The sequence below is a fragment of the Rattus norvegicus genome, chromosome 2 (assembly GCF_036323735.1).
Source record: "Rattus norvegicus strain BN/NHsdMcwi chromosome 2, GRCr8, whole genome shotgun sequence".
Lineage (NCBI taxonomy): Eukaryota > Metazoa > Chordata > Mammalia > Rodentia > Muridae > Rattus > Rattus norvegicus.
Window position 1 is genome coordinate 19,115,494 of NC_086020.1, and position 21,951 is coordinate 19,137,444.

The 21,951-nt window shown below is 35.7% G+C and overlaps 1 pseudogene; it reads left to right on the plus strand.

The window, feature by feature from the left end:
* Window positions 1–3: 3 nt before the first annotated feature.
* Zbtb26-ps1 (zinc finger and BTB domain containing 26, pseudogene 1) overlaps window positions 4–21,951 on the plus strand; it is a 60,348-nt pseudogene continuing 38,400 nt past the window's right edge.

Genomic DNA, 21,951 nt, shown 5'->3' on the forward strand with positions numbered 1-21,951 from the left:
ACGATGTCAGGACAGCAAGTTAAACAGGACAGGATCCTGGAAACAGGAGCTAATACAGTGCCCATGGAGGTATGCTACCTAATGTCTTGCTTCCCCTGGATGATTCAGCTTGGTTTCTCCAGGATTATAGGATAGGCTAGGCTCATCCTACTGATCACTAAGTGAGAAAAAGCCTTATGGAAGAATCTCATAGATGCATTATCTCAACTGAGGCTCTGAACTCTCTGATAACTATAACTTGTATCAAGCTGACATAAAACAAGCCAGTGTAAGAGCTGATACGTACATAAATTCTAAGAGACTGCAACATTATTCACAATATCTGTGAAAATTCAAACCAGACAAAATGTCATTACTGGAAATGGAAATAGACCAAAAGAAACCCTTAATCAAGAATCAGTTTATAATTGATATATCTGCTGGGAAAGAGAAGATCAGATTTTTCTACTGTAGTAACACTGTGTATCTTAAGCAAGCACCATGTTCTATACTACTGCTTAATACAAACCATCTTAGATTTTTTTGGTGTGCGCTTTGTATTTTTTTTTGTTGCCATTTTTCCATTTTTGTTTGAATTATTATTTTTTTTTATTTTGAGAGAGACTGTGATGTTGGCTAGGTAGATGGGGGATATATGGGAGAATTTGGGGAAAGGAAATGATAAACATATTGTATAAAAATGTATTTTATAAGCTAATAAGTAATCTGCATTTATTCAGATGGAATAAAATACAGCATTGTTTTATGACTTTTTCAATAAAAAGTTTAAAATTATAAGATAGAAACAGTAATAAAATATATCATAATCTAATATAATAATAACTTTAATTTTAAAAAAGTTATATTCACAATTTTATTACTTTATAAAACAAAATATGGTTCCTAAACTTTATCTATGAGTAATTAAATTTTCTCCCCCTCTCTCTTTTTCTTACTCATGCACATGCACACTCACACACACACACAAAGATAATCCTAAATATTGGAGTAAGAGTCTCTAAATATGCAAGTTTTATAAAATACTATGAAGTATGTGTGTGTGGGGGGAAGAACAGGCAGTTAAAGATAAAACCTGAATACCAACTTGTTTTTAGATAAATCATTTTCTAATTCTCTTTCACCCTGAGATAGGTTTGTGATTTTATTAATAGCCTAATGCCTGAGAATGATGTACAAGATTATTTTTGAAATTTCCCCTTTCTAGCTGCCTGATGAGGTGTTAAGATCGTTTTTTCTGCAATTGATGTTAGGTTCAGTACTTGAGGAAGTCATAGAGATCTTAGTCTCTGGTTATATATTACCGTGGTAGTACTTGCACTTTATCTGCACTTTTATTCGGTATATTAAATGTCTCTGGTAGTTCTACTTCAGTTACTGAAAAATGATCAAGTTTCTCAGAATGTATTTTATGGTTTTCAAAATCCTACAATTGATAATTCTTCCGTATGCTCTGATGTAGATGATACAGTGACGTAGAGGAGCTGAAACAGGAAGAGATTCTTAAAACAAATGCCTTTTAAAACCGTCATTTTTCTTACACTAGTGTCAGATGAGAGAAATAAAATGTAAAATTAAAAGTTCAAAGCTTTACACTCCAAGTACTTGAATTTATTATACTGAAAAAGACCATTAATATCCATAATTACAGAATATAAATACTCAGGAAAGATATAGAACATAACTTTAAGACACGACCCAATAAAAGTTGATAACCGTATAACTAAGGTCACCACACTAAAAAAAGAAGCCATCCAAAATGGAACCACAATTTTTAGATATATTCTTTACTGAATAAATCTCACATCATTGCTCATTTTCATTAGATGAAATAGCTCTGATTTAAAATATGTACAGTTGTTGGGTAATTAGTTCATAACACTAAATAATTTCTAAAACTTATATATGCCTATTAGATCCATGTCTCCTGTATATTTATAGACAATATTATGATTTTGAAAAATTCAAACATTTTAAAGTTCATGTGTGGTAGCTAATATTCTTTCATTTCAGAGCTGTCAATAGTTCAATGATTTCTGCACATTCTTTCCTGGAAAATAAAAATAAACTGCTGAAAGTAAAATCAACATATTATTTTTCCAGTGTATTGTGGTATGAATTTATAAGCTATCAAATCCATGAACTATGTTGGTCAGTAACTACAGAAATAGAGTTTGCACTATTAAGAATAGGAAGATGAAATCAAACCTATCTACAGCAAAAGTACATATTAAAATATTTATTAAAAAAAACCCATAAGTTTCTAATGAGTGGGCCAGAAGTCTTTGAAATATCTGAGGTAATCCTGTTACAAAAGACCAAACATGTTATGCACTTATTGATGAGTGGATATTGGCTGCAAAGCACAGAATACCCAAGATACAATTTACAGATCATATGAAGCTCAAGAAGAAGGAAGACAAAAATATGAATGCATCAGTCATTCTTAGAAGGAGAAATGAAATACTCACGGTTGGAAATCCAGAGACAAAGAGTGTAGCAGAGAACAAAATAAAGGACATCAAGACACTGCCCCACCTGGGAATCCACCCTATATGCAGCCACCATCCCAGTCACTGTTGGGGATGCCAAGAAGTGTTGGCTGACAAGAACCTGATATGGATGTCTCCTGAGAGGCTCTACCAGAGCCTTACTGGTACAGATTAAGATGCTTGCAGCTACCCATCAGACTGAGCACTGGAGGAGTTTGAGAAAAGACTGAAGGAGCTGAAGGGGTTGCAACGTCATAGGAAGAACAATATCAACCAACTAGAAAGCCCCCTCCCGCAGAGGTCCCATGGACTAAATCATCAGCCAAAGAGAAAGAGTACACATTGGGTGAACTCATGGATCCAGCCACATATATAGCAGAGGGTGGCATTGTCTAGCATCAATAGGAGGTGAAGCCCTTGGTCCTGTAAAGGCTTGTTTGCCCAGTGTAAGGCAATGCCAGGGTGTTGAGATGGGAGTGGGTACGTAAGGGGGGATCATCCTCAGAAGCAGGGAGAGGGGGGATGAGATGCCACGAAGGGGATAACATTTGATATGTAAGTATATAAACTGTCCAATAAAAAAGAAAAGGTGAAAAATAGAAATATCTGACTTTATATTTAAGTAAATTTGTTAATATTTAGGTCAGTTGCTAGCATAAAATGAAAATTATTGGAATTTTATATTTGTCCTGAGCTAATGACTTTCATGAAATTTATTCACTTAGTATAGAGTTTAAAAATAAAATGATAATTGTTATGACAAAATTGATGATTTCAAAGTATAAATAATTTATGTTTTCTGAGAGCAGATCTAAATAATACGATTTGCAGTATATATTGTTGCATAAGTCAACTCATTAATGCCTAAAAATTGTTTATTGTATTGCTCTTCCAAAAATACAGATTATCAGAAATCCCAATTATATATACCCAACTATAATGTTCTCTCTAGTAATCACATATTAAAATGGGTTCTATGGATTCTATGGATTTATATCTAAAAGAAGAAAAAAAAAAGGACAGGAGATAATTGTGATCAAGAAGTTAGCAGTACTATTGTATAAAAATATTCTTTTGTTTCCCCACATATTTATTTATTAAATATAATATCATTATATTTGAATTGATATGGATTTTAATAAGGTGTATGTGACATAGGATCTTGTACTCTCTTTTAATTATTTTTTAAAATATCAAGCATATCATTCTTATTTCTTTTCATGTACTCTAATGCGTTGTCACAACTTTCACTTTGTATCTTTCACATAAACAATGATCTCCAATTAAATCCAAGTGGTCACAAGAAATCTGATTCCATGCTCTGATAGCTGGGGAATTTCTCCTAATATATGTCCATTTTCTGTACTCACACATCTGTTGATGGCACTTAAATTGCATTTTTATTCACTCATCAGTTGATGGCAGTTAATTACGTTTTTCATCCTTAACTATTGTGTTGAATAATACAATAAACTTCAACATGTGAATGACTGTTCATTAGTCTTTATTTCCTCAAATGTATTAACAATAGAAGCATACTGAGCATTTTAGCAATGATAATATATTTTTTCTAACAACAATTTCAAAAATTTAGGTCAAAAACGATTTAAAAGGACCAAAGATATTTTACAAGTACAAAATAGATTTCAGGCTTATTTATTCATAATTACAAATCATAAAATTTTACTTATATAACAATACAAACACTTTGTTTTTCGAGATACTCTCTCTGTAGCACAGACTCTCCTCAATTCACTGTACAACTGAAGTCTCAAAATCAATATGGAAGCATCTAACATTATTGAGTTTAGGCTTGATTTTCTAATATTCTTCCTTCTGTCTCACAAAATTCTAGGATTATATATCTGCACCAACATGCAAGTTGCTATCAACTAAAGCTAGCTTGTTGTTTAGGATTGGGATAGGTGTCTTCTTCACCTTACATCTCTATTATCCGATTTTTGTGTTTATTTACCATTTAATACCACTATTGATGTTTCCTATTTCCATTTCTTTTTTTGCCAATATCATGCTTTATAATTTTTATTAGATATTTTCAACTTAGATTTCAAATGTTATTCCCTTTCCTGATTTCCTGGACATAAATCCCCTGTCCCTTCCTCTTCCTCTTCTTCTTTGAGGATGTTTCACCTCCCAACCACACATACTTTCCCACCAACTTTGATATTCCCATGGACTGGGCGATCCAGCATTGGCAGGACCAAGGGCTTCTCCCCCCACTGGTGCCCAGCAAGGCCATCCTCTGCTACATATGCAGCTGAAGCAACAGGTCTGTTCATGTGTAGTCTTTGGGTGGTGGTTTAGTCCCTGGGAGGTTGAGTTGGTCACTATTGTTTATCTTATAGGGTTGCAAGCCCCTTCAGCTCCTTCAATCGTTTCTCTAATTCCTCAAACAGGAACCCTGTTCTCAGTTCCATGGTTTGATGTTAGCATTCGCCTCTGTATTTGACTTGCTCTGGCTGTGCCTCTCAAGGGACAGCTATATCAGGCTCCTGTCAGCATGCACTTCTTAGCTTCATCGATATTGTCTAGTTTTGGTCACTGTGTATAAATGGGCTGTATACCCGGGTGGGGCATGCTGTGAATGGCTATTCCTTCAGTCTCTGCTCCAAACATTATCTCCATATCCCCTCTTATGAATATATTTGTTTCTTCTCTTAAGAAGCAATGAAGCATCCATACTTTGGTCATCCTTCTTCTTGAGCTTCATGTGATCTGAGGATTTTATCTTCAGTAATTTGATCTTCTAGACTAATATCCACATATCAGTGAGTAAATATGATGTGTGTGGTTGTTTTTTTTTTATTTTTTTGTGATTGGGTTATGTCACTCAGGATGCTATTTAATAGTTCCATCTATTTGCCTATGAATTACATGAAGTCATTATTTTTAATAGCTAATTAGTTCTCCATTGTGTAAAGGCACCATATTTTCTGTATCCATTCCTCTGTTGAAGGGCATCTGGGTTCTCTCCAGCTTCTGGCAATTATAAATAAGACTGCTATGAACATAGTGGAGTATGTGCATTTGTTGTATGTTAGAGCATCATTTGGATATAAGCCCAGGAGTGGTATAGCTGGGTCCTCAGATAATGCAATGTCCTATTTCTGAGCAACCTCCAGACCAATAATTGAGGAGTGTTCCTCTTTCTCCACAACCTCACCAGCATCTTTTGTAACCTGTTATTTGATCTTAGTCATTTTCACTGGTGTGAGGTGGAATTTCAGGATAGTTTTGATTTGCATTTGCATTTTTTTAGATACTTCTCAGCCATTTGATATTCCTTAACTGAGAATTCTTTATTTAGGTCTGTATTCCATTTTTAATAAGATTCTTTGGCTCTCTGGTGTCTAACTTCTTGTGTTCTTTGTATATTTTGGATATTAGTCCTCCATCAGATATTGAATTGGTAAAAATTTTTCGCAATCTGTTGGTTGCCATTTTGTCCTAATGACAGTGTCCTTTGTCCTACAGAAGCTTTGCAGCTTATGAGGTCCCATTTTTCAATTCTTTACCTTAGAGCTTAAGCCATTGGTGTTTCATTCAGGAAATTTTCCTCAGTGCCCACGTGATTGAGACTCTTACCCACTTTTCTTATATTAGTTTGAGTGTATCTGGTTTGATGTGGAGGCTTGATCTACTTGGACTTGAGCTTTTTACAGGGTAATAAGAATGGATTGATTTGCATTCTTCTGGTGACCTCCAGTTGAACCAACACCATTTGTTGAAAATGCTATCTTTTTTCCCTTGGATGATTTTAGCTCCTTTGTCAAAAATCAAGTGACCATAGGTGTGTGGTTTCATTTCTGGGTCTTCAATTCCATCACATTGATCTACATGTCTGTCTCTGTACCAATACCATACAGTGTTTATCACCATTGTTCTGTAATACTGCTTGAGGTGAGGGATGGTGATTGCCCTAGAAGTTCTTTTATTGTTGAGTGTAGTTTGCGCTATCCTGGGTGTTTCATTATTCCAAATGAATTTGCAAATTGCTCTTTCTAACTCTATGAAGAATTGACATAGAGTCTGTCTTTGTCTGGGAGGTGTGTTTCTTTTATTTGTCAAAATGCTGTGTCCTATTTATGTATCCAATCTGTTAGCCTATGTCTTTTTATTGGTGAATTGAGTCCATTGATGTTAAAAATATTAAGTAATAATGATTGTTTTTTCATGTTATTTTTCTTGTTAGAGTTGGAATTATGTTTGTGTGTCTCTCTTTTTTTGTGGATTATTGCAAGATTACTTTTTTACTTTTTCTAGGATGTAGTCCTTCCTGTGTTGGAGATTTCCATCTATTATCCATTGTAGTGCAGGATTTGTAGAAAGATATTGTTTAAATTTGGTTTTGTTGTGGAGTATCTTAGTGTCTCCATCTATTTTAATTTAAAGTTTTGCTAGATACAGCAGGCTTGGCTGGCTTTTGTGTTCTAAAAGGGTCTGTATGACATCTGTCCAGGATCTTCAGGTCTCTAGTGAGAAGTCTGGTGTAATTCTAATAGGTTGCCTTTGTATGTTACTTGACCATTTTCCTTTATTGGTCTTAATATTCTTTCTGAGTTTTGTGCAATTGATGTTTTGACTATTATGTGACTTTTCTGGTCCAATCTATTTGGAGTTCTTTATGTTTCTTGTATGTTTATGGGAATCTTTTTCTTTAGGTTATGGAAGTTTTGTTCTAAAATTACGTTGGAGATATATTCTAACCCTGCAAGTTGGGAGTCTTCAGGCTCTTCTAGTCCTATTATCCTTAGGTTTGATCTTCTCATTGTGTCCTGAATTTCCTGGATGCTTTGGGTTAGGAACTTTTTATAGTTTACATTATCTTTGATGGTTTTGTTGATGTTTTCTATGGTATTTTTTGCCCCTGAGATTCTCTCTTTTATCTTTTTTATTCTGTTGGTGATGCTTGCATCTATGACTCCTGATATAATTTCCTAGGTTTTCTATATCAAGGGTTTTCTCCCTTTGTACTTTCTTTATTGTTTCTATTTCCATTTTTAATCTTGGGTAGTTTTGTTTAATTCCTTCATCTGTTTAGTTCTGTTTTTCTGTAATTCTTTAAAGGATTTTTACGTTTCCTCTTCAAGTGCTTTACTTGTTTACCTGTGTTGTCCTGTAAGGGAGTTATGTATGTCCTTTTTAAAGTCCTTTATCATCATCATGAGATGTGATTTTAAATTCAAATCTTGCTTTTTGGGCGTGTTTGGATATCTAGTATTTCCTTTGGTGGGAGAACTGGGCTCTGATGATGCCAAGTAGTCTTGGTTTCTGTTTCTTAGCTTCCTAAGCTTGCCTGTTGCCATCAAGTTGTCTCTGGTGTTAGCTTCTTTTGCTGTCTCTGACAGTGGCTTGTCCCTCCCGTATGCCTGTATGTCAGCATACCTGACATGTCAGCATACCTGTATGTCAGAAGACCTGTTTTCTTTTAGCCAGAGCTGTTGACCAGAGAGCTGCTCCTGGAGTTGTGTGACCTGAGCCTCCTTGCAGGTCTTTTGTCACAGAGGAGTTGGTCTTACTTCTGCCTCCAGATATGTAGGAGCTCCTGGTGACTGGCTTTCAGCTCCCGGTTCAGGCAGAAACCTGAAGGGTCCTGCCCCTGACTGCTCCTAGGTCCCTGTTTCCAGAGGTCAGAGAGGGCTCTAGGCAGGTTCCTTTTTGTTCAAGAATGTGAACAGAAGTTGCCGTCTCCCTTGAGGTCTCAGGATTGTTCACCCTTCTGCGGGATCAGCTCTCTCCTACATGGGATTTGGGTGCAGGGTGCTCTGGGACCAGTTAAGCTCAGGGCACAGACAGAAACCAGAATTGTCCTGTCCCAGAAGACTTCTGCCTTTGTGTGTCATGAGGACACCAGGCAGATCACTTGGAGCAGGAAAGTTGATCTTACACTTTGCTCTCAAGTGTATGACTGGCTTTCAGCTCTTGGCATGGGAAGAAACCAGAAAGATCTTGCCCCGGCTGGTCTTCAGTCCCAATGCCTGGAGGGCACAAAGGATTCCTCTTGGGTCAGGAATGTGAACAGAATGAGGTCTCAGGACTGTCCGCACTTCTGAGTGTCCAGCTTTATCCCCCCACGGGATTTGGGTGCAGGGAGTTTTAGGCCAGGTTCAGATCACTTCAGTTCTGGGTACAGGCAGAAGCCAGAAGCTTCCTGCTGCTGATTGCTCCTATATTTCTGTATCCAGAGGCCACTAGCCTATTTTCCATTTCTTAAGCTCTATATCTTTTCTCTTATATTTTTATTTAAATAATGTGTCTTACATGTTACTACCTGTCAAGCAACAAAATTACACACATTAATTTTTCAGTTCTCATGTATTCTCAAGTAAGGGCTAAGGAAGAACATAAAGATTGACTTTTTTGGCTTTGATGTCAAGAAACACTTTCTTTCCCTCCATGATGGACAAGTTATCTTTCTCACTTTTACTAAAAAATAATTTTTATTTATTATATTTGCATCACAGTTTTCTTTCCCCAGTTCTCCTATTTCTATATCTGTCCAACTTTCTGCTTCCTTTGTTTTTCTCTTCAGAAAATAGTCAAGTTAAAATGAAAGTAGAAACAGAAGAACCACACATACAAACAGAACCCAAAAACAGATAATAAGAAGCCATAATATAGAAGCAAAAGACCAATAAGTTTTAAAAAAGTAATGTGAGAATTGCTGCAAGGCATGGGGCTTGCTCTTATGTGTGGTTTGTCTGCTCTGAAGTATGAACTTCTATTAGAGTAAGGTAATTTAAGCCTTTTTTTGCAAGTGATTCATATTTAGAAACAACTTCCTTCTTAGAAATGGGAATTCATATTCTCTTCCCTTCCTCATAGCACTGGGATGCCATCTGGCTTAAAATTGTGCAAGTTACCAAATTCTCCCTCAACTCAAAAGTGCATGAGTCCTGTTGTATATGGCAGACACTTTTTCTTTGATGTCTTTCATCCCCATGTCTGTTACATTCTTTGAGTTTCTTATTCTGCAAAGCCTAAAGACCTGAGTGGAGGAGTATGATAGAACATTTATCTCACTTAAAGTGAGTGTTCAAAGTCTTTCATCCTCTATGCAATTTCCATGTGGATCTCTGTGTTAGTTCCCATCTATTAAAAAGTGAAGCTTCCAATGATGGAAGAGTGAGACACTTATCTATATATGTAGCAGAAAGTCACTATGATTCAATTTATTTCTATGTTTTTTTTAGCATAGCATTAGAATTAGTCTATCTAATCTTGGGTTCTTGTCCACTTGAACAATGACAGGAATTGATAAAATATCATGGAGTGGGCCTTAAATCCAGTTTGATAGCCAATGATTTCAACTGCAACATTGAGAGCTGCATATTGGGCTGCTTACGACTGTGTTACACACCTTATATTAAAGTACATTATTAAATTACTCAATTCTTATAAAGAGGTAGTACTCCAGTGGTCTAGGTAAATATAAATATATTTTGATTCTGAGTCTTATTTCTGGGAGCATAGGGCTGGGAAAAAGAATGGGCCATGACTTCAATAAATTGCATTCAGATTAAGGCAATTAGAATCCAATTTTATACCCTAAAATGTCCTGGGTGAAAGAGAGAGAAATGTCAGGTTGGCCAGACAAGAAGTCTGAGAAGAACTCAGAGAAAGAAAGAAAGAAAGAAAGAAAGAAAGAAAGAAAGAAAGAAAGAAGGAAAGAAAGAAAGAAAGGAGGAAAGAAAGAAAGGCGGAAGGAAGGAAGAAAGAAAGGACAATAACAACAAAAAGCAAGGGCAAAAAGACAAAAACAGAAACAAAGATGTAAAACAACAACAATAACAACAACAATAAAAAAATAGACTAAGGCATTTTACTGTAGCGTATATTAAAAACAATATAAAAAGAACTTTCCATAAAGTCACATGGTCCAAAGCAGTGCAGAAGTCCAATGGGTTGGGAAGGCCTTATCAGGGTCAGCATAAGGGGAAACCAGTAGCTAGGGCTGGGCTAGCAGCAATATAAAGTACAAAATAAAAGCCCTCAGAGGTTTGAACTGGTAAAGTATCAAATGTAAATTTGGTAAATTTAATACTTATGGAGAGGTTTTGAGATTAAAAAGGAAATTATATTTTTATTTTTGGAATGCAGGGAAGCACAGCAACACCATGGATTTGGGTTTCATATAATCTGCCAGGCAACAGAGATACAGATTTTAACTTAAAAATCCAAAAGTGCTAAATTTTAAATCTAATATATTAAATTAAAAACACAAAAATAAAAAATATTGATAATAACTTAAAGAAATGCCATGCTATGAAATGTATTTCATTTTGTAGCTTTAGGAGTCTTGAGATAGATCATACACTTTTATTTGTTCAGAGTTCCAACAGACTTTTGCCTTGAGTTTTGAGGGAGATGATTCTGAGATTGCACATTTTTTAGGGATGATGAATAACCTAGAGATGCTTTTATAGAGTAAAACTGAAGATGCTCATATATATATATATATATATATATAATAAAATTTTATGGACATTGTGTAATTAAATGGAAATTTGTGTAATTTTATGGACATTGTGGCATGAAACCTATTTTCATTTTTTTCTATTAACTTCAGTATTTCTTATATACATTTCGAGTGTTATTCTCTTTCCCGGTTTCCGGGCAAACATTCCCCTCCCCCCTCCCCTACCTTATGGGTGTTCCCCTCCCCACCCTCCCCCCATTGCCGCCCTCCCCCCAACAGTCTAGTTCACTGGGGGTTCAGTCTTAGCAGGACCCAGGGCTTCCCCTTCCACTGGTGCTCTTACTAGGATATTCATTGCTACCTATGAGGTCAGAGTCCAGGGTCAGTCCATGTATAGTCTTTAGGTAGTGGCTTAGTCCCTGGAAGCTCTGGTTGCTTGGCATTGTTGTACATATGGGGTCTCGAGCCCCTTCAAGCTCTTCCAGTTCTTTCTCTGATTCCTTCACGGGGGTCCTATTCTCAGTTCAGTGGTTTGCTGCTGGCATTCGCCTCTGTATTTGCTGTATTCTGGCTGTGTCTCTCAGGAGCGATCTACATTCGGCTCCTGTCGGTCTGCACTTCTTTGCTTCATCCATCTTGTCTAATTGGGTGGCTGTATACGTATGGGCCACATATGGGGCAGGCTCTGAATGGGTGTTCCTTCAGTCTCTGTTTTAATCTTTGCCTCTCTATTCCCTGCCAAGGGTATTCTTGTTCCCCTTTTAAAGAAGCAGTGAATCATTCACATTTTGATCATCTGTCTTGAGTTTCATTTGTTCTAGGCATCTAGGGTAATTCAAGCATTTGGGCTAATAGCCACTTATCAATGAGTGCATACCATGTATGTCTTTCTGTGATTGGGTTAGCTCACTCAGGATGATATTTACCAGTTCCAACCACTTGCCTACGAATTTCATAAAGTCATTGTTTTTGATAGCTGAGTAATATTCCATTGTGTAGATGTACCACATTTTCTGTATCCATTCCTCTGTTGAAGGGCATCTGGGTTATATCCAGCTTCTGGCTATTATAAATAAGGCTGCAATGAACATAGTGGAGCACGTGTCTTTTTTATATGTTGGGGCATCTTTTGGGTATATGCCCAAGAGAGGTATAGCTGGATCCTCAGGCAGTTCAATGTCCAGTTTTCTGAGGAAACTCCAGACTGATTTCCAGAATGGTTGTACCAGTCTGCAACCCCACCAACAATGGAGGAGAGTTCCTCTTTCACTGCATCCTCACCAGCATTTGCTGTCACCTGAGTTTTTGATCTTAGCCATTCTCACTGGTGTGAGGTGAAATCTCAGGGTTGTTTTGATTTGCATTTCCCTTATGACTAAAGATGTTGAACATTTCTTTAGGTGTTTCTCAGCCATTCGGCATTCCTCAGCTGTTAATCATTTGTTTAGCTCTGAACCCCATTTTTTAATAGGGTTATTTGTCTCCCTGCAGTCTAACTTCTTGAGTTCTTTGTATATTTTGGATATAATGCCTCTATCTGTTGTAGGACTGGTAAAGATCTTTTCCCAATCTGTTGGTTGCCGTTTTGTCCTAACCACAGTGTCCTTTGCCTTACAGAAGCTTTGCAGTTTTATGAGATTCCATTTGTCTATTCTTGATCTTAGAGCATAAGCCATTGGTGTTTTGTTCAGGAAATTTTTTCCAGTGCCCATGTGTTCCAGATGCTTCCCTAGTTTTTCTTCTATTAGTTTGAGTGTGTCTGGTTTGATATGGAGGTCCTTGATCCACTTGGACTCAAGCTTTGTACAGGGTGATAAGCATGGATCGATCTGCATTCTTCTACATGTTGACCTCCAGTTGAACCAGCACCATTTGCTGAAAATGCTATCTTTTTTCCATTGGATGGTTTTGGCTCCTTTGTCAAAAATCAAGTGACCATAGGTGTGTGGGTTCATTTCTGGGTCTTCAATTCTATTCCATTGGTCTATCTGTCTGTCTCTGTACTTATACCATGCAGTTTTTATCACTATTGTTCTGTAGTACTGCTTGAGTTCAGGGATAGTGATTCCCCCTGAAGTCCTTTTATTGTTGAGGATAGTTTTAGCTATCCTGGATTTTTGTTATTCCAGATGAATTTGACAATTGTTTTGTCTAACTCTTTGAAGAATTGGATTGGTATTTTGATGGGGATTGCATTGAATCTGTAGATCGCTTTTGGTAAAATGGCCATTTTTACTATATTAACCCTGCCAATCCATGAGCATGGGAGATCTTTCCATCTTCTGAGGTCTTCTTCAATTTCTTTCTTCAGAGGCTTGAAGTTCTTATTGTACAGATCTTTTACTTGCTTGGTTAAAGTCACACGAAGTTACTTTATATTATTTGGGTCTATTATGAAGGGTGTCGTTTCCCTAATTTCTTTCTCGGCTTGTTTCTCTTTTGTGTAGAGGAAGGCTACTGATTTATTTGAGTTAATTTTATACCCAGCCACTTTGCTGAAGTTGTTTATCAGCTTTAGTAGTTCTCTGGTGGAACTTTTGGGATCACTTAAATATACTATCATATCATCTGCAAATAGTGATATTTTGACTTCTTCTTTTCCGATCTGTATCCCCTTGACCTCCTTTTGTTGTCTGATTGCTCTGGCTAGAACTTCAAGAACTATATTGAATACGTAGGGAGAGAGTGGGCAGCCTTGTCTAGTCCCTGATTTTAGTGGGATTGTTTTAAATTTCTCTCCATTTAGTTTAATGTCAGCAACTGGTTTGCTGTATATGGCTTTTACTATGTTTAGGTATTGGCCTTGAATTCCTATTCTTTCCAGGACTTTTATCATGAAGGGGTGTTGAATTTTGTCAAATGCTTTCTCAGCAGATAGATGCTGCGGGCCGGGATCCGCAGGTGTGGGACTCCTGGTAAACACAGGGAGTGCCCGGTCCTAGAGGAATTCTGCCTCTGTGTGTCCCGAGTTCACCAGGCAGGTCACTTGCAGCAGAAAAGTTGGTCTTACCTGTGTTCCCAAGGCTCAAGTTTGCTCGCGGGGTGCTGCCCACGAGCTCTCTGAAACCTATTTTCAATAGGTCACAGCCCTAGAGGTCAAGACAATAAAGACATAACAAATCTTTGAAGGAAATGCTCCTAGAACAGAAGGGGGATAAAATATCTCCCAAAGATGGTGTAAAGTCTGCTTTGTTGACATTTCATTTATAAAAGGTCAATGAGACAAATAGCACAACTGCTAAGATATACTGGTATTCAGAAAGGACTGCTGAATCAGATCACCTTACACAACTCCTAATTAAAAAAAATAAGGTATGTTACTTGACAGAGGAGATTTTGCAATTCTTTCAACAGAAAAAAAATTCAACAAATAAACAAACAAAAAAACCTATCAAACAAATGAACAGATAAAAAAACAGGGATTTTTCCCAAACTGACAATAGTAATGTTTGAGAGAAGAAGACTTCCTGAAGATCTTGGCTACAGAAAGAAGAGGGGAAAAATATCTAAAGGATCAAATGAACTGGTAATATTCTCAAAGTGATTAGGACATATATATGTCTCCACTCATAACTTTAGCTTATGTGTAGAACAAATATTGTTGGTTACAGATTTTTCATGACTTATTATTATACCTCATACTTTCTGATGACATGATAAGAGTCTTATAGTTTTGTTATATAATCAAGCTAGCTCAAAAAGAAAGGCCTTTATCCTGCTCAGACAGAGAGAAGAAGATCATCTTTGGCTAAACTGTGTACCTTGCACATTCCACATATTGATGGTAGAGAATTATGTACTAATTCTATGAAATAATGTTTTCAAAAGATAACAACAAAGGAAGGAGTCCTAACAAGATCCACCATCGAGGATGGAATCACATTAGGGTTCCTTTATTCAACCTGGAGCTTTTTCTCCCTCCCAACCCTGGCACAGTAGGAAGGTGGAGCTCTGAGCCCAGTTTTGGCAAGAATTTCCATGGGAAAGAAAATGGTATCTAGCCTGGTATAGATCTGATGGAGAAGGGGTATTATGGACTTTAACAGGTACTGGGAGATAAACTTAACTTCTATTTTTCTCCTGATTGGTGGTTGTTAGGAAGTGAACTGTCAGCAGTGGGCTTGTAACTTGGAAATTCAGATTTGTTGGGGAATAACTTGGAAACTAGTGTTAGACACAGGTTTTGTTGGGAGTAGCCTAGAAATTGGTGCTAGTACTAGCTGGGTAGTTTGCTTGAATTCAACCTTATGTCAGATATTCTAAGACGTCTGAACCCAAAATATTTGGTCTCTTATTATATGTTACATTTCAATCCTTATTTAGGCATTGTATCTAAATAACTCATTTAAAAACACAAGGTTTAATCCTAATGTTTAGTAGCTACTATTGCAAACTCTTTAAAATAATTAAGTAACTCAAGTCACTAGTCAGTCAATTGAACTCACTGTCCTGTCGGATACCAGTCTAGATTTAAAAATATACATCCTATGTTGATTAGATAATAAAGAGCTAGAAACAAGCAATGTTTGCTTGCTCTGATATTCTACAAATAGATGGTCTTTACTGAATATGACACTTAAACATTTTTTAAATTAATTTAAGTTTGTTTTTGGTGGTGAGACATGTCAGCTCATGGGAGCACCCCAGTTCACTTGAAAAAAAGGTGATGAGCATCAAAAATCTTCACTAAAAGTGGAACAAGAATACCCTTGGCAGGGAATAGGGAGGCAAAGTTTAGAACAGAGGCAGAAGGAACACCCATTCAGAGCCTGCCCCTCATGTGGCCCATACACATAGAGCTACCCAATTAGACAAGATGGATGAAGCAAAGAAGTGCAGGCCGACAGGAGACGGATGTCTCAGGATCTCTCCTGAGAGACACAGCCAGAATACAGCAAATAAAGAGGCGAATGCTAGCAGCAAACCACTGAACTGAGAATAGGACCCCCATTGAAGGAATCGGAGAAAGAACTGGAAGAGCTTGAAAAGGCTCAAGAGCCCATATGTACAACAATGCCAAGCAACTAGAGCTTCCAGGGACTAAGCCACTAAACAAATAAATAAATAATAAATAAAAAAATTTCAAAAGTAAAAAATTCAAACCTAAGAATATGGTTGAAGACTAGATGATCATATTTTTATGTGCTTAAATTGTTAAGGAATTTAAGATGATGTCCTAGATCTAAGAAGATGTTTTAAGTTGATAATTTAACATAGGACATATAATAGAAAAATTCTTAAATGACAGATACTATAGTCTGGTCATTGTTAACATGTATCCCACTTTATAGTTTCTTGTTATAATTATACTCAAGCCTTTTCATTGGACTAAAAGAGAATTCTAGACAGAATATCCTATCTATTATTTGGATTCATAACCTGTCAGTTAAAAAATATGACTGGTAGGAAAGAGTAGAATAGGAGGTGGAATATGTAGGAGACAAAAAGAATTCTAGGGTAGAGCCAGACATGGAAGTTTACCTGGAAAAATGTGATGAGATGGATTCTTGGTACCAGAGCACAGGTAATCAGCCACATGGAAGAATGTAGGTTAAAATTAGTGGGATAATTTATGATATAATCAGAGAAAACACTAGCTGTAAGGCCTAGGTATTTGTAAATGTATTATGTGTTTGAGTTTTATTTTTGTGACCATGGGGCTAGGAGGAAGAAACAATCATGAATTCTATAATATCGTACAGAAGAAAAGCATTAATATTGAATAAGTATCTTCAAATAATCACTGATCTATTCAATAACAACTATGTTATTAGTCCATTTTCAGAGAACTTACTGTTTTTTAAAGATTTATTTATTTATTTATTTATTTATTTATTTATTTATTTATTTATTTATTTATTATAAGTACACTGTAGCTGTCTGCAGACGAACCAGATCTCATTACAGATGGTTGTGAGCCACCATATGGTTGCTGGGATTTGAACTCAGGACCTCTGGAATAGAAGTCAGTGCTCTTAACCGCTGAGTCATCTCTCCAGCCCAAGAACTTACTGTTACAGAAGGCATTTGTAGTCAGTAAATTATTAGGGAAGGATTCCATGCTGATTTTCATACCATGTCAACATATTTCCCCAAACTGATATACTCCAAATGCATAGCAAAAATAAATAAAATATAAATATATAAGACATAGAAGCACATTAAACACATAGAACAGAAAAACAATTTCAAAACATAGATTAATAAAAAGTTTAAGAGCAGCATCTGATGTTAATAATAGAATTCCATTGTGTGACTTTGAATGGAAAGTGATGGATGACAGCAGATTTATTTCTCGAGTTAGGGAGAAGCAAAATGCTAAGTATAAAACAAACTGTTCAGGAAGTATATATTAGAGCACCTAATATAGGTGCAAAATAACCATGCATTTTTTTTGCTGAGTTTATCTAATGTACAGACACAGAAGTTGGATGATGTATGCTTCCTCTTTGAGAAAGTTGAGCAATAAAAGGTATAGACTCTCCAATTGTTTAGTGTACATTCTCAGTGCCATTGTAGCCACAGCACAGTATAAGACCTGGACATGTTTTATATAGGTGTTGTTTATTTGAGAGATTTAAAGAAAGTGCCATGTAAAGAGAAATGATTAATGAGAAAAAAACCTAAAGAACTATGGTAAAAATAATCCCATTTCAGGAATTAAGACATGATAGCTCTATCCTCTAATGTGCCAATACACATATTGGCAAAAAAGCACAGTTCTAAAAAGTAGCAACTCAAACATGCATTCTCATCATACAGTATTAATTTAATTTGATTATTTAACAAAGATTTGCAAATAAAAAATGAGGTATAATTCATAGGTAATAAGACATTCTTAAGGAAAATAGGCTTATACAAAATATGTAATTGAACAAGACCTCTTTGGAAAAGCATCAAAATTTTCAGAGACCGGAGCAGGGTTGAAAAGAAGTAGACTCTTATAGAAGTTAATATTGAGGAGAAGTTTGACTTCATAAAAATATTTAAACAATAAATCTAAGTTAGATTTATTCATAAACTTTCTATAGCTATAGAAATAAATTGTAGAAAGAGTATATAGAGTTTAACAGTTCAGATGAAATGATAGGAAGTTTTAAATAACTTAAGGGTTAATAAAAGTGTATGGGCAAGAAGTAACACTATGAAATCATGATAGACATTCAACAGCAAGAAATGTAAACATGAGGAAAGCAAATATATATAATTATATTTCACAAAATATTTCTTCTCCATATTTATGCCATTCTCCTTTAGTACTATAAGTGGAAATGTCCTGAATCTGAAATGTCATTATTGATTAAGTTTTGATTCTATTGGAATTTCTTTCATTGTCCCTTAATTAGGTGAAAAAGGCTTATACTACTACATCCAGCTCAAAGAGTATTTGAATAATATACGTTCACACTCACTTCATATATGAGTGGTATGACATGATGATTTAACAATCATATATGTTCATATGTTCCAGAAAAGTTTAAAGAAATTACATAATTGACATATCTATATTATTACTTATAGTATTCCTATGCGATTTAGTGTTACATACATGCGATTTAGTGTGTTATATATCCATATATATATAATGGATATGGTGTATATTCTGCTTATATATTTATCATCAAAAACTCATTTAGAGAAGACATTTGTTTAACATGTATATAATAATAATACAAGGAAAGGTGACTATCCTGAGAGGAGTGAGAGGACTTTGAGAAAAGGTAGCTGGAAAAACCTATGGGGATAAAAAGAGGTAAAATTATATAATAATGGTTAAAGTAATATGTGTAAAATATACAAATATACTTTAACAAATCTAACATTAATAAAGAAAAGTCAAATGAAGTGTGGTGGCTCAACCTGACCATTCTAACTGTTTTGAGTGTAAGAAACAAGCATCACTGAAAGCCTCAGGTTAGCCTGGTTTATACAGTAAATTCTATGCAAGCATAACAATTATATATCCTGTGTAAACAAATATGAATAAAATATTTTGTGTGCATTATATAAATAGATGATGTGCTTTAATAATTCATTGAAAATGAATTAATGTCTTTAAATATTTATTATTTATGCTTATATAATTATTTTAGATTAGAAATTAACTGTAATTATCAATGCAAAATGTAAAGCCATTTTTTTACAAATTAAAAAAGATACTTTCAGTTTTATAGAAACTGAGTATAGAAAATGTTTTAATAGAATGGAAAGTAGGAAAGGGTCTAAAATATATTGGCACAGGGGAAAATATCTAATATTTTCTAATATCTATCTAATATCAATAATTGATAATTGGGACCTCATGAAACTGAAATACTTCTATAACACAAAGGACACTCTCAATGGGACAAAATGACAACAAACACATTGGAAAAAGATCTTCTCTTAGCCTATATCTGATAGAGGGCTAATATCTAAAATAAATCATCTAAAATAACTTAAGAAGTTAGACACTAACAGACCAAATAACCCAATTAAAAATGCGGTACAGTGCTAAACAAAGAATTTTCAACAGAGGAGTCTGGAATGACCTAGAAGCACTTAAAGAAATGTTCAACATCTTTAGTCATAAGGGAAATGCAAATCAGAATGAGTCTGGAATTCCAACTTACACTAATAACAATGGCTAGGATAAAAAACACAAGTAACAATACAAGCTGGCAAGGATGTGGATAAAGAAAAATATTCTTTTCCTAGTGGGATTGCAAACTGGTACAACTGTTATGGAAATAGATTTTGTGGTTCCCCAAAATTGGACATAGTACTATCTGAAGAGCCAGCTATACTACTCCTGGGAATATACCCAAATGATGCTGCGCCATACCAGAAGGACCCATCCCCCACTATGTTCATACCAGCCTTATTCATAATGGCCAGAAGCTAGAAACAACCCAGGTGTCCTTCAACCAAAGAATGGATACAGAAAATGTGGCTTATTTTTTACAATAGAACACTATTCAGCTATTAAAAAATGAGGTCATTGTGAATTTTTCAAGCAGATGAATGGAACTAGAAAATATCACCCTAAGTGACTTAGTCTACATCCCAAAGGACAGGCATGATATGTACTTACAAATATGTGAGCATTAGCCAGAAAGTACAGAATACCCAGGATATAACCCATAGACCATAAGAGCTTTAACATGAAGAAAGGCCCAAGTTAGGATGCTTCAATCCCACTTAGAAGAAGGAAACAAAATAATGACAGGATACAGAGGGAGGTAGAGACCTGAGTGTAGAAGGGAGGGTGGAAATGGGGGACAGGATCATGTATGGGAAGAAACATGACAGAAGCCTAGAGGGCCAAAATATGCAGCTTCTGGGTTGGGGGATAGGATGAAACTTCTAGAAAGTCCCAGATACTCGGAATGTGAGAAACTTCCAGAACCCAAATAGAGGTGACTTTAGCTCAAATGCCCAACAGTGGGGAGAGAGAATCTGAAGAAACCACCTCCAGTAGATAGACCCAAGTGGAGGGAAGAAGTTACCAAGCAACTGTCAATATATCTGACCCAGAATTGTTCCTGTTTAAAAGAAATGCTGGAACAAAAATGGAGCAGAGACTGAGGGAAAGGCTATCCAGCAACTGCCCAAAATTGGGACCAATCTCATCAGGTGGGCACCAAGGCCTGACACTATTATTGATGCTATGTTGTGGTTACAGACAGGAGCATAGTATGGCTGTCCCCTGAGAGGGCCTATCAGCAGCTGACTGAGATAGATGCAGATACATTCAGCTAAACACTGGACTGAGGTCAAGGACCCAGGTGGAAGAATTAGGGAAAAGATTGAAAGGAATGAAAAACCCATAGGAACACCAACAGTCTCGACTAACCTAGAACTCTGAAATCTCACAGACACTAAGCCACCAAGCAAAGAGCATACACCATCTAGTCTGAGGCCCCTGGCAAATACGTAGCAGAGGACTATCTTGTCTAGACTCAGCTGAAGAGGATGCACCTAATCCTGTAGAGACGTGAGGCCTAAGGAACAAGTGAAAAAGAGGTTGGGGGCACCCTCTCAGAAGAAAAAGAGAGAAGGAATGGGATGAAGAGCTGAGGGAGGGGTGACCAGGAAGGAGGCAACATCTGGAATGTAAAAAACATAATTACAAATCAGATGAAGTAAAATAAATGGTGAAATTCTAATTGAAATTACAATGTAACTATTCAGACGCTCATAAGATTAGGAAAAAATCTTTAAGGAGAAAATCATAACGACCAGAACATTATAAATCAAAGCCAAAATTGGTTTGTGTTATTAAAATAGATATTTATTAAAATTGTTCAAATTATGAAAACATAAAAAATGAGGAAAAATAATATATATAACCACAGGAAAAAGAAATATTAATAAGAGCACAGAGAACATATTTATAATTGTCAATGTAAAGTTTAGATAATTTTCTTTTTGCTAGAAATAGACATCAAAATTATCTCAAGTAAAAACAGCAAATATGAGTGTATCATTTTCTCATTTTTATTTTTTAAACAAAATTTCAGATTATTATTACAACCAGCAATTCTCCCTTTCCATTCCTTCTTCCAAAACTTCAAATCCCTTTCAGCTATCCATCAAATTTATGGCCTCATTTTTCATACCATATCTCAAATATGCTATAATACCACAAACCATATAAGCATTGGATGATAAGTAAGCCTTAATATTTATGAGAATTATTTTAGGTCAATAATGAAATTCACTGTCATGAACCATAAAAATATCACAATTTTTAATAGGAACTAGTTTGATTTTTTTTTTTCAGGAAAACAGCAGAGATCATACATTAATTATGGAAGCCGTCTGGCCATTTTCACAAGATTTTAAGGTGACCCAAAGGAAACTTAAATTAATTCACATTGGAATATGACTATGTTCTATTAATATATCATTCTTGACCCTAATATTGAATTTATTTTAATTTAAGAATACTTTTTATTTACTTTTCACCTGCTTGCTAATGCCACAAACAATCTTAACAATTAAGATATAAAAAAGAAACACAGTGAATCTACATATAGG